Raw genomic sequence first — 14,847 nt, 5'->3', positions numbered from 1 at the left:
TAAATGTTCCTAACATTTGTTGTGTACCTTTACTATGGATACAATACATTGATATTTTCTGAAACTCTAAAATATAAGCCAAGCTGATTTTCTCCACTTAAAGTTTACAGCTATTCTCTATCATGGCGGTGTATGACTGCCAGGAAGTCCACCTGAGGACCTTGGAGCAATGTAGCAAAAGTAGACTGAAACAAACAAGTGTTAATAACAAGCTGTTATGCTAAGAAATAATAAGGATATCAGGTTAGCAATGAGAAAAACTGAGTAGGTGATAAACACTAGGCAGTTTGAGAAAAGCTTGTAATAATTTATAAATATGTCATTATGAATATAAGAATTCATCTATAGTTACTTTTCTATTTCTACTTTAAATTACCATGAAATATGTCTGATCACAAAAAGAAATGCATATATAATAATTGTATCAGCCTAGAAAGAGAAGTAATAAGTATCTCAGATATATCTAAAATTATCTACATATATAAAATTATATTTACACACAAAATGTCTCCCATGGTTAATTGCAAAACCCTGACAAGAGGGAAGTATATGCTAAGGAGGCACCTGAAATAGCATATAGAAAGTTAATAATCAGACTTTCTCTCACCTCAGATTCCAAAGACAGTATGTACTGTGATAATCATTAAAAATATTGAATGGTATAAAATCTTCTCTATAAATTAAATAAATCGATTTGGGGCCATCTATTATTGATTTTTAAAAATCCGCTATAGATGAAGGAAAAATGCCAAAACAAACACTAGTTCAGAAACACCTAAAAGAAATCTAGTAACTAATTTCCCCCAAAAGAAAGAAATCTCCCACATCCCAGCCTCCTCTTCCAAAACCAAAGTCATTACCTTGATTTTGACAAAATACCAAACTAGACATTCAATTGACATTAATATAAAAGAATATACTGAGGTCTGGAAGAATTTATGATACTGCATTTACCAATAAATTTAAATAAATTATAAATCAAATTATAAATAAGTTTAATTATAATTTACCTCCAGTACTTTAGGAAATGGCTTGGATCTTCAATGTGAGCTAAGCAAATTAAAATAACACCTACTTAAAGTATATTTTAAATCAAAGCCAGGACCTGGAGAAGGCAATGGCAACCCACTCCAGTATTCTTGCCTGGAAAATCCCACTGACAGAGGAGCCTGGCGGGCTACAATCCATAGGGTTGCAAAGAGTCACACACACCACAGAAACTTTGGCAGGGAAAGAGAAAGAGAAAGCAACATTAACATTTTTGTTCACCAGGTGAGACTCAAGAACTAGTTTACTATTGTTAGGTCCATAAACTGAAAATTATAAATTTCAACCTAAACAATTTCGCCAAAGAAGCAATTAAATGTGTGCTTATTTTTTATCAAAATATAGCCCCTCCAAGTTATTATTCTAATTCACATATATTTTTGCATGGTTTCTCCAATTTTCATTTGAAGTTTGAATTCTGTAATAAATGATAAAAATAACATAGAATTAAGTTAAGATATTAGTAACTCATTTCTAGAGATTAAAACTAGAGAAATATGTAGAACTGAAAGCCATGGATGTAGACAATACAGTACAGTTCTAATATTAACAGGTTAAAATAAAATAGTTTATGAAAATGGAAGTGTTAATAGCTAGCATGCTTATGGAGCCATACAAATTGCAAAATATTTTTTTTTTAGTGGAACTGCATAAACTTTTACTATGTACATCTATTTTTTTAAATAGTTGACGTATTTTATAGCCTTTCATCATCCCCAAAATATTGGTGAATATGATTACATGCTAAGCTTAATGCAGAAACTTGAAGATAAAATAAGAATGAAACAGATGCATTCCTTAGGAAGACAAGCATGTTCTTGGGGTCATGTCCTCTCAGGTTGAGGATAGATAGGACTACTGAATACTGGGGCTTCTCTTCTAGCTCAGTTGGTAAAGAATCCACCCGCAAAGCAGGAGATCCCGGTTTGATTCCTGGGTCGGGAAGATCCCCTGGAGGAGTGAAAGGCCCACTCCAGTATTTTGGCCTGGAGAATCCCATGGACTGTAGAGTTGGTTGCAAAGAGTGGTTGCAAAGAGTGAGACATGACTTTCACTGTCACTTTTCACCTTCACTGAATACTGGTCCTAGTTCACTGCACCAAGATTCTCCCCAGCCCCTTGCAAACCTTGTAAACCTGAGAGGATTCACATTCAGTAAAGATCAAATAAATTGCAAATATATACTTTTATATTATTTTTGCATAAAGCATACAGGTAATAAATGTATAACTTAGCCAGCCCTGATGTAGCCCAATTAAAGTACAACTGCATGTAAAAAATAAAACTTAACTTACATATATAAGCATTAAAGTACAATTTAACATGTTAAATATAATGTCTCAGAGTAGACATATATTTTTGTTTTAAACATGAGTTATATTAAACTACAGTTTCTTCAGACTTACTTCAGAGGAAGCTGCATCTGAAGAGTGGATACTGAATGATTTTACTGTGACTTTGTCTTCTTTGCCTTCATCCATCCATGTACTTGGTGCCTGCCTTGAAAGCAGAAGTTACCCACTAGATAAATAGACATATCAACTGTCTTTCATTTCATAAAACATGTAAAGTCCCTTTCCACTATATAAAGCTTATTATTCTAGGATATTTTGTTTGGAATAAAATGTTAAACAAGGAACAGGAGATGGAGCTGCAAAATTACAGTTTAAAAAATGATTCCACACTACTCCTATTAGAGGTGGTAATTAGAGACTCACAACGATTCATTTTCTGATAATTTTTTAAAAATAAAATCCTATTGCTTGAGGTCATAGAAAGATCACATATATGCTTAATTATTAAACTATTTAATGTGGCACTGTTGCAGAGAGGCATAAAGTATGTTTTAAAAATCTATAATTTAAAATACATTTTAGGGACTATTGCCACACAATTAATTTGTAAGATTTTTCCTTTTTTTTCCCCCAGTGTATTTTAAGCCTTCAATCATTTAGCATGAAACCTTCGGTGAAGAATAGTATTTAAGCCAAAGTGCCATTTTCTCAACCTTATGCAAGAATTTAAAGACTCAACTGGGCTGACTGCCTAATCATTACAAAATCTTCTTTTTTTTTTTTTTCAAAGACCTTTAGGGAAAACTTATTCTCTAGTACACAATTAAACACACTGGCTGATTATGTTTTATTATAATCACTCTCTGTACTAAAAAAAATTAAGTATCAGTATACAAAATTGATTTTTTCAAATGAAAACAGCCATATAAAAGTTTGATAGATTTTAAAATGTGTCGCTTGACTCTATATCACTTTATACGTCTATATTTCATCATATATATTAGAATCGGCCTGATAAGAACCGACTGATAAACACTTCTGTGTATTTTGAAAACATTTAGGATAGTTCAAGAAATTACATGACCTAGGAACTGTTCCATAGTAAATAAATTTTTTCTACAATAAATTTTTTTTCTCAAGTATCTTAAGGAGATTTCCATATTCAGGGTAGTAAGAGACTCATATTTCTGAAAGTCCAGAGGTCCAATAAGATGTTGTAGCCATTCACGGTTTATTGTCCTCAAGTTCATAGACAGAAGTTAGATAACAGCATGGCATTCATATAATACTATTCTATCAAAACAAAAATTATTTAATCTGTAAAAATTAAAGAAATGTTGAACATTTATGTCAATCTCTCTTAAAAAATCCTATGAAATGAGATGACACAAGGTACCCTCTTTGTTCAGGTTAAATGTAAACAACAGCAACAACAACAACATATATATTCACTTATTTACCACATGTACAAACATACTTGCAGCATATATATGTATGTTTGTGCATGCTAATGAGAGGGTAACAGGCAGGAAGGCCAGGGGTCTCCAAATGGAGGAAAGCGGCTGCAAGTGCCAGACATTTTTATCTCTCTTAAGCAGCAGGAAGAAACAAACCAAGGATATGTTTTTCCTTCTCTATACAAATTTAAAAGAGTTTCTCTTAAAATGCTGTGTTGCAAAAAAAAAAAAAAAAAAAAAAAAATGCTGTGTTGCCATGACACCTGGTTTCACCTGAAGCTAACTACTCTCAAACCTTGAGTTAACCAATACATTTCTTTTTCTTATGGAAATGTTGTCTTAAGCTATGTTAATGTACCCCAGACTCTATCTTCAAGTTGGTTCTGCCAAATGGCCTAACTTACTTACTCAGGTATTGTTCCCCTAATCTATGTAAATGAAACTATTTGTTGGTATTCTGCCCTTCTACAAGATTCAAGTCAATCGTTTTATGGCCAGGGATGAATTATCTGGTGCCATTCTAAATTTTATGACACTCCTTTCTTTTCATTAACAGACTATGAGTGACTATATAACATACAGCTAAAGACTAGGAGGGGGGTACTCTTTTGCCCCCTTCTGATGCCTATGTCAGAAGCTTTCTCTATCTCCTTTATACTTTAATAAAACTTTATTACACAAAAGCTCTGAGTGATCCAGCCTCGTCTCTGGCCCCGGATTGAATTCGTCTCCTCCGGAGGCCAAGATTCCCGCGTCTTATCGTTCAGCAACAACCTTTCACTAAGTCACTTCAGTTGTGTCTGATTCTATGTGACACTATGGGCTGTAGTTCGCCAGGTTCCTTTTTCCCTGGAATTCTCCAGTCAAGATGTATATACATATATACATGAATATACACATGTAAAATTCAATAATTTAAGAGGTGAGATAATGTAGGTTGCAGTTTGATGGAAACATACACAGTCTGAATACAAACATTATTAACTAGACTACAACTTTCTGTTAAATAAACACATAGCTTTATCTTCATTTTCCCAACAATAATATGTAATATATTGTATTTGGTATATATTTTATCACTTTTATAAAAAATACCTTGCAAAAATTTACTCAGAAGATAAATTCAATGAGCAGGTAAGCATTAATTAACAGTTTCAGATAGGAATATTGTTATTTAAGTATCCAAATACAAGATTTTAATTTAAAAATTAAGTATTGGGACGGTTAACACTTTCCTCCAATCCAAATACTGATGGAAATTTTCCTAGAATGTGTGTGGGTGCATGTGCTCAGTCAATCAGTTGTGTCTAACTCCTTGTGAAACCATGAACTGCAGCATGCCAGGCTTCCCTGTCCTTCATTGTCTCCTGGAGTTTGCTCAAACTCATGTCCATTGAGTCAGTGATGCCATCCAGCCATCTCTTCCTCTGTCACCCCATTCTCCTCCTGCCCGCAATCTTTCCCAGCATCAGGGTCTTTTCCAATGAGTTGACACTTTGCATCAGGTGGCCAAAAAGTATTGGAGCTTCAGCTTCAGTATCAGGCCTGCCAATGAACATTCAGGGTTGATTTTCTTTAAGACTGACTGTTTTTTTCTCCTTACTATCCAAGAGACTCTAAAGAGTCTTCTCCAACACCACAGTTGCAAAGCATCAATTCTTTGGCGCTCTACCTTATCTATGATCCAATTCTCACATTCATACATGACTACAGGAAAGACAATAGCTTTGACTATATGGACCTGTGTCCACAAAATGATGTATCTGCTTTTTTGTATGCTGTCAAGGTTGTCACAGCTTTTCTTTCAAGGAGCATGTGTCATTTAATTTCATGGCTGCAGTCATTGACTGTAGTGATTTTAGATCCCAAGAAAATAAAATCTGTCACTGTTTGCACTATTTCCCCATCTATTTGCCATGAAGGGATGGAACAAGACTCCATGATCTTAGATTTTTTAATGTTGAGTTTTGAACCAGCTTTTTTACTCTCCTCTTTCACCCTCATGTAAAGTTTCTTTATTCCTCTTCGCTTTCTGCCATTGGAGTGGTATCATCTGAATATCTGAGTTTGTTGATATTTCTCCCAGCAATTTTGATTCCAGCAAGTAAATCATCCAGCCTGGCATTTCATAAGATGTACTACACATGTAAGTTAAGTAATCAGGGTGACAATATACAGCCGTGACATACTCCATTCCCAATTTTGAACCAGTCCATTATGCCATATCTGGTTCTAACTGCTGCATCTTGACCTGCATGCAGGTTTCTCTAGAGACAGGTAAAGAGGTCTGGCATTACCATCTCTTTAAGAATTTTCCATATTTTACTGTGATCCACAGAGTTAAAAATCTTAGTGTAGTCAATGAAGCAAAAGTAGATATTTTTTTCAATTCCCTTGCTTTTTCTATGATCCAACTGATGTTGGCAATTTGATCTCTAGTTCCTCTGTCTTTTCTAAATCCAGCTTGTACACTTGGATATTCTAAGTCTGTTATGCCCGATGTCCGAATACCCGAGCGGGAAGAGAGAAAGCTACCAAGAGACAATGCAAAACGCAAGAAGGAAGTTTATTGCTAGCTCGAGCTAGGGCCCCCGCTGTGTCCAACGCAGTGGCGCACAGGCTGAGAGCCCCGAGCCCGGTTTTTCTACCCATATTTATAGGCCATCCAATTTCAAACATAAGTAGGGGTCAATTAGCGAAGCGGATTGGTTACATGTTCGCGCGCGCGGGACTTTTCCGAAAACAAGTTCTGATTGGCTGTATCTGGGTGGCCTGATAATCGTCCTAGTTGCCAGAGGAGGGTCTTTCCCTTCCCGCCTCTGTCTCCTATCATGGCGTTATGTTTGCTCTTCCTACATTCCGTTTGTTCTTCCTACATTCCCCCCTGTCTTTTGTTCATAAAGAGGAATCTTCCTCTTTTTCATTTCGGCCTACCGGCCGGTACTGTTGCCTCAGCATCATAATCTGGATAGTATTTAGCTGTGTCCTAATAAAAGTGATTAGTCTATTTAAAATGCAAGGTCCAATTGTAAGTATTAATATTAACAGTAAAAGTGGGCCCAGGAGGGTTGAGACTAAAGGAGTCAGCCAGGGCGACCAGGATCCAAACCATTCCCACCATCCCCGTTGGACTTCCCGTTCCCTCTTGCGTTGCGCCCGTCCCTCTCTCACTTTTGCCATCGAATCCCTTACCACACCTGTATGGTCTGCATAGAAACAACATTCTTCTCCCAGAGCTGCGCAGACCCCACCTTGCTGGAGAAAAACTAAGTCTAATCCCCTCCTATTCTGCAACACCACCTCAGACAAGGAAGTCAAAGACTTTTCTAGGTGGTTGATTGATTCTTCTATGCGAGTTAGATCCTCATCTATAGCAGCTCGGAGGGAGGAAAACCCTTGGCCTTGCAGAGACAGTGAAGCTATTCCTGTCCCTGTCCCTGCCAGCCCAAGACTGAACAAGGCTGCCACGGTGATCGCACTGACTGGCTCTCTCTTTTGTCTCAGCATTTCCCGGTCCCAATGTGAGTACATAACCTCTTCAGAGTGGTATAAGATTTTTGGCATTACAGCAACCAGGACACAGAATTCTTGACTCTGGTTAAAAACCTTCACATTCAAACATGGGGTCAACCCAGTATGTGAACAGATCCACCATCCTCCAACCCCTGGTACAATCCAGTCCTTTCCTTGGAGGCTTAGATTACCCTTGGTCTGAGCACAAAGGGAAGCCTTGTCATGTGGTACTGTGCCTAGGCAAAGCCCTTGTCCCCATACCTCCTTCATCGTGAGGCCAACCTTACGTTCTTCCCATCGACATTGGGGTGGATTCTGGCCTGAAGACAAGTTGTAGGAGACGTTGAGGCCTACAGCCTCATAAAAAGGGGGGCGAAGATTATAGCACAGCCAGCAGGATTGGGTTGCATTAGGGTTGGTACGGTTTAAAGTCGCAAAGGCTGCATTCACCAAAGCTCATAGAGGATCTTGGGAGGCTGGACTAATGGTTACAGCCAGAGGGCTAGGGGCTTCTGTTAGGTTATTTCCAGGGCTTGGAGTGGAGGAGGGGTTAAATGTTTCCTGCGAGCTTGATCTAGAGGGGCTAGGCCCTGAGGCCCCTTTGGCTCCCATTTCTGTTATGACTGTATTGGGACCCACACTATGTGTTTGTACTGGCTCGATAACCTGTCTTATGGTCAATAACCCACTCGGATAAGGACCGGGCCAACTTACGTGGAGTTGAAACCCCCAAGTCAGTCCGGAGGTCCACTTGTTTTCTCTTTTTGCCCTTTCTTGGTTAAACTGTACCCGTATTTGAGGTGCCCTGCGGTCAGGGTCTCGGAAGGTAAAGTTCACCAAGTCTCGATTTCCCACATCCCACTTTCTGGGCCCATCGCATGAGGTTACACAACTCCAACTAGCACAGTAAAAGCTTTCTACCCCCCCACATGTCCTCCAATTTCCCTTGATGCCACCAGGACAGGCGTAAAACCCATCTGGCCACCAGAACCCATCCGTTCTGACCCACCCTGGCCCAGTATGAAAAAGTTGCCTGAGATCAAAGTACAGGTCTGGCCACCAAGTGTTAATGGGATGGATCTCCGAGGTCTGGTTGAGCACTTCGTGAGTCTGTCCGTCGCTGAGTTTCCAGGTAACCTTGACCGGCTGGTGGGGGTTGGTCTGGAGGCCGTGAGAAGTCGTCCCTGGATTGATGAGGGCTGCCATCAGCAAGAGAACTAGGAGGCTTCTCGGCGGGTGAGCTTCAATTTTAAAGGATTTGACGGATGAGTATTCGCCTTCCATTCTGTTTGTGCCTTATCTCGTTCCTCTGGCGTGGCCTGCCGCACGTGGTTGCAGTGAACCCAGGGTCCAATCCCGTCAACCTTGACAGCGGTAGGAGTAGTCAAGAGAACAACATAAGGGCCTTTCCATCTAGGTTCTAATACTCTAGATTGGTGTCGTTTTACCCAAACCCAATCACCCGAGCTAATATTATGTGCGGGGAGGGCCCTCTCACTTTGGTCCTCGTATACCTCCCGGATCAACTTCCAAACATGGTTATGCACCTTGCTTAATGCCATTATTGTTTGCCGGAATTGTCCCAGAGCAGGGGGTGGCAGGCACTTTCCTTCAAAAATAGGATACACAGGAGGGGGTCTTCCATACAAAATTTCAAAAGGGGTAAGATTCAGCTTATAAGGGGTGTTACGCGCCCGGAAGAGTGCGAAGGGAAGGAGGGTCACCCAGTCCCCGCCAGTCTCTATTGCCAACTTTGTCAGTGTTTCTTTTAGGGTCCGATTCATTCTCTCAACTTGTCCCGAACTCTGGGGATTATATGCACAATGTAACTTCCATTTTGTCCCCAGAGCTCGGGTTAATCCCTGCACAACTTGGCTCACAAAGGCAGGTCCGTTATCAGAGCCCATAGTTACTGGTAGCCCGTACCTAGGCACTACTTCTTCCAGGATCTTTTTAGCAACTATTATGGCTGTCTCTCCCTTAGTGGGGAAAGCTTCCACCCACCCCGAGAAGGTATCTACCAGAACCAACAGATAGCGGTACCCATACTTCCCTGGCCTTACCTCAGTAAAGTCTATCTCCCAGTGTTGCCCTGGTCCTTCCCCCCGGTACCTCGCTCCTAAGTGTTGCTTCTTCTCTGTTCTCATTAACTGGCACGCTTTACAGGCTTGAATTATCTCTCGTACAGTTGCCTTTTGTCGGGGGAACCTCAGGCAGGCCGTCTGGAGAAGTGTCAAAGTCTTTTTCTCTCCCAAATGTGTGGTTGCGTGTAGGTGTTCACACAAGTGACGACCCAGGGTGGCAGGCAATATCAGGTTGCTGTCTTGGTCCCGGTACCATCCATCTTTCTCATCCTTCTGGAGGGTGGTGTCCTTATTGATCCAGTCGAGATCAGGGTGGGAGTATTCGGGAATTGGTGGCAAGGCCCCCATACCGGGAGGGGGAAGTTCCACAGTTAATATGGGGGCGACGTAGTCTTGGCTGGCTGCCCTCCGAGCGGCCGCATCAGCCGCCCGATTACCTCTTGCCTTTGGGTCTTCCCCTTTTTGATGCCCGGGAACATGCACTATAGCTACTGCTCGGGGCAATTGGACAGCTTCTAGGAGCCTGCGAATCTCAGGCAAATTCTTGACTTCCTTTCCCTCAGCTGTCCGAAATCCCCTTTCTTGGTATATGGGGCCCTGGATGTGGACAGTGCTGAAAGCGTACCGACTGTCCGTGAAAATGGTGACTCTTTTCCCTTTTGCTCGCTCTAGAGCTTGTATTAGGGCAAGCAATTCGGCCTTCTGTGCAGAAGTATTTGGGGGGAGTGTTTCAGCCCATATCGTCTGCCCAGACTCATCAACTATGGCGGCCCCCGATTTTCTTTGCCCGTCCTTGACATAGCTGCTCCCATCGGTGAACCATACTAGCTCACTGCTGCTTAGTGGCACATCAGTTAAGTCTTTCCGTGCCGCCAGGGCCTCAGCCAGTATCTCACTGCAATTATGGAGAGGGCGGTCTTTCTCTGGGTTAGGTAGGAGCGTGGCTGGATTCAGGAAGCAAGGGGTCTGAAAACGCACCCGTGGGGTGTCGAGCAGCAGGGCCTGGTAATGTGTCAAGCGGGCGTTGGAGATCCACTTACCCGGCGGCTGCTTCAAAACCCCTTCGATGGCGTGAGGGGTGAAAACCGAGAGTTGTTGCCCATACGTCAATTTATCGGCGTCACGGACGAGGAGGGCAGTGGCCGCAATGATGCGAAGGCAAGGGGGCCACCCAGCGGCCACCGGGTCCAATCGCTTTGACAGGTATGCTACTGGCCGTTTCCATGGTCCCCATTGCTGCGTCAAGACCCCCTTTCCAATTCCTTGCTTCTCATCTATAAACAATTGGAATGGTTTGTTTGGGTTAGGCAGGGCAAGAGCTGGGGCTTCCAGTAGGGCCCGTCTGAGAGTTTGGAAGGCCTGTTTCATGGGCTCAGTCCAGGTCCAGTTTGGAGTCTCTTTGCTTCCTTCATATAAAGGCCGAGCCTTCTCTGCAAACCCCATGATCCACAGTCTGCAATATCCAACAGTCCCCAGAAACTCCCTCACCTGGCGGGGGGTCTTGGGCTCTGGTATCTGTAATATTGTTTCCTTCATGGCCTGGGTTAGCCACCGTTGCCCCTGCCTGATCTTATACCCCAAATAGGTGACCTCTTGCCGGGCTATTTGCGCCTTCTTTGCGCTAGCGCGATACCCCAAGGTGCCTAGGGTTTGTAAGAGGTCCCCGGTGGCACGGCTGCATGCCTCCTCCGTGGTTCCAGCCAACATAAGGTCATCTACATATTGTAGCAGAATGACCTCTGGGTGGCGAGTCCGATATTCATAGAGGTCCTCACTCAGAGCCTCATTAAACAGGGTAGGGGAGTTCTTGAACCCCTGTGGGAGGCGGGTCCAAGTTAATTGTACTACCGGTTGGCCCTCCCCCTCGGTCCACTCAAAGGCAAATATCTCCTGGCTCTGGGCCGCCAGGGGTAGGCTGAAGAAGGCATCTTTCAAGTCCAGCACCGTGTACCAAGTGTACTCAGGCGGCAGGCTGCTCAGGAGGGTATATGGGTTAGGGACAGTGGGGTGGATGTCACTCACCCGCTTGTTGACTTCTCGCAGGTCCTGGACAGGTCTATAATCCGTCCCCCCTGGCTTCTTCACCGGCAGTAAGGGGGTGTTCCAAGGGGATTGGCACCGCCTGAGAATTCCGGCATCCATGAGCCGTCGAATGTGGGGAGTGATCCCCCGCCGAGCCTCCTGGCTCATAGGATACTGTTTCACCCTCACAGGAACTGCCTCGGCCTTTAGCTCGATGACGACCGGATGCCTCTGTTTGGCCAGTCCCATTCCTGCCGTTTCTGCCCAGGCCAATGGGTATTTATGGACCCACGGTTGTACTTCTGGTGCTATGACCTCTGAGGGCTTAGGCACAAAAAGTCTGTATTCATCCCTTAAGGCTAGGGATAAGACATGTATCGGCTGTCCAAGTCCATCTGTGACTGACATTCCCCCAGGGTCAAAATGGATCTGAGCATTAGCTTTAGTCAACAAGTCTCTTCCAAGTAGAGGGGCTGGGCATTCTGGTATCACCAAAAACGAATGGGACACCTGATGGGTCCCCAGATTTACTTTTCGTTCTGTGGTCCAACAATATCTTTTTGTCCCCGTGGCTCCTTGCACTATGCTGGTTTTCTTAGACATTGGTCCCAGCCTTTTATTTAAAACGGAGTGTTGGGCGCCAGTATCTACCATGAAGCCAACGGGTTTCCCCTCCACATTTATGGTTACCCAGGACTCGGGGAGGGGTGCCAAGCCTTGACTCCCCTAGTCACTGTCTTCTCCCATGTATAAGGCCCGATTCTCGGGGGAGACTTTCTCCCTCTGGGCCATCCCTTTCCTCGAGTCTCTCTTAGGGCACTCGTTTTTCCAGTGCCCCAGTTCCTTGCAGTAAGCACATTGATCTTTCTTTAGAGTCTGTCTTTCTAGCTTCTCTTTCTTTCCCGCTTGTCGGCCCCGAAGCTCCCTCGCTCCTGATCCGGTTCTTATCCCCGCAAAAAGAATCTTGGCTAGCTCCTTCTGGTTCTTCTGGTTCTCCCTCGTCCTATACTCCCTATCTTCTTTCCTGATCTTTTCTGCTAGTTCTCTCTCCTCCCGTCTAATCCGTTCTTCCCTTTCCTCTGCAGTCTCTCTGTTATTGAACACTTTCTCAGCTGCTTTCAATAAGTCCTGTATTGTCTGCTCTCCTAGCCCCTCTATTTTCTGCAATTTCTTTCTGATGTCTGGAGCTGCCTGGTTCACAAATGCTAGTATCACGGCGGCGCGCGATTCGTCAGCCTGGGGGTCCATGGGTGTGTATTGTCTAAAAGCTTCCATTAGCCTCTCTAAGAAGGCTGCCGGACTTTCAGTGGGCTCTTGCCTCACCAGATTTACCTTTGCCAAATTGGTTGGCTTCCTTGCTGCAGCCCTCAGGCCAGCCATCAGAGTCTGGCGGTACACTCGGAGACGCTCCCTACCTTCCACTCGCTCGAAATCCCAGTTAGGTCGCAGCAAGGGAAACCCCTCGTCCACGAGATGAGGCTGAGCAGTAGGTCTCCCGTCGACCCCGGGGACTCGTTTTCGCGCCTCTGCCAGGATTCGCTCCCGTTCCTCCGTGGTGAAGAGTACCTGTAACAACTGTTGGCAATCATCCCAGGTGGGGTTATGAGTGAACAGAATAGAGTCTAAGAGGTCAATGAGGCCTTGGGGCTTCTCCGAGAAGGGGGGGTTTTGTGTTTTCCAATTGTATAGGTCACTCGTGGAGAAGGGCCAGTACTGATAGGTCCGCTCTCCGTTCGGGTTCGCTGGTCCCACCTGGACGGGGAGTGCCTGAACAGTGGATGACGGTAACTCTGGGTCCCCAGGGTCTTGCATACTCCTATCTCCCCTAGTCCTTCCCCGGGTCCCCAGTGCCGGTCCTCCCTCGTGGTCGCCCCTTGTTGCCCTTCCTGATCCTTCCCATCCACCCGGGGGTTCTGAGGGGGGCACGTAAGGGGGGGGTCTTGCTTCTGTTTCTAAGTCTATTAGGTTTGGGCAAGAGGAATCCTGAAAGACCGGTTTTGAGCTCTCTTTCTTCTTAGTTTCTTCCGAAGTGAGTTCCATCACCAGGACCTGTGGATTAGAAGTTCTGTGGACGAAAGGTTTTAACCAGTTAGGCGGGTTTTCTACTAGATCTTGCCAGACCACGATATAAGGGACCTGGTCTGGATGGCCCCAGGGGTCTGGTGCCATTATCTTTTCTTTTACTGCCTGTATTATGGAGGGTTGAAACGTACCCTCCGGGGGCCATCCAACCTGAAAAGTGGGCCATTCTGCAGAACAAAAAGTTATTAATTTACTTTTCTTGACTGACAAGGACAAGTTATGAGCCCGTGCTCTTACATCCGAAAAATGATCAGTCATGAGAGAGAGTGGGGTAGATTCTCCCTGACCCATGGCCAAGGAATAAATGGTAGGGAAGGAAGAGAGAGAGAGAGTAGTCACTGAGAACGACCACCAAAAATCCTATCAGGAGTGGTGGCGGCCAAGAGATTGGGCTTATGGTATGCTTGTGGAACTGTTTATGTGCCTGCGTCGTTGCACGGAAGTTTTCTTGCTGGGGGCGGGCACCCTAGGGGTTTCTGGCCCGTTCCGTGACCCCCTTATCCTTTCACGGGAGTCTTCAAGTGGCAGGCGCCCTAACGGCTCTTAAGTGCCTGACCCGTGCCCACACCAAGAATTTTAGGCCACGTTCTCAGTTTGAGATATTAAGGGGGAGCTTCACCCGGTCGGGCTCTAGTTACTTAGGCTCACTTTTGTTGGGCCTTCAGAGTCCACCAGAGTGTAGCCCTGGCCAGGACCCATCAATTGCCCCCACAATTGTTCGCCCGTTCACTGAAGCTCCCAAAGAGATTAGGAAATTGAGACCAGATCAGACAAAACGAAATAGCAAATGATACACCAAAAGAAGACAAGAAGCGAGACAATGCCGGCACTCACACAAACACGGAGCGGCGTAGACAAACACACGGACAGACAAATGTCGGCCGACAACCAAGTGCTAGGTCTCTGGGGGGGTGCACTCCCCCGTAACAGACTCAACTTACCAGAGAGTGTCCACTGGTCAACTGCCGCGGGATCAGGGGACGAAAGACCCCTTTCTCCGCAGAGCCGGTCGCCCTCCAGCGTTTTCGCTGGCCTTGGTCTCACACCGGCAGGAACGTTCCCTTAGTCCTGCACCAGTTACCTCCCTGCTCTCCTAGCAGGCCCCGGTTTCACACTGGATTTCCCTGACCTGACTGGGTACCGGTACCGTTTGGATTCTTCCTTCTGTCTCGGGAGGTTTCTCTCCTCGCCAAGGGATCCCGGATGAGCCCCCAATGTTTTTGCCCGATGTCCGAATCCCCGAGCGGGAAGAGAGAAAGCTACCAAGAGACAATGCAAAACGCAAGAAGGAAGTTTATTGCTAGCTCGAGCTAGGGCCCCCGCTGTGTCCAACGCAGTGGCGCACAG

The sequence above is a fragment of the Odocoileus virginianus genome, chromosome 3 (assembly GCF_023699985.2).
Source record: "Odocoileus virginianus isolate 20LAN1187 ecotype Illinois chromosome 3, Ovbor_1.2, whole genome shotgun sequence".
NCBI lineage: Eukaryota > Metazoa > Chordata > Mammalia > Artiodactyla > Cervidae > Odocoileus > Odocoileus virginianus.
Note: the sequence above shows the minus strand (reverse complement) of the source record.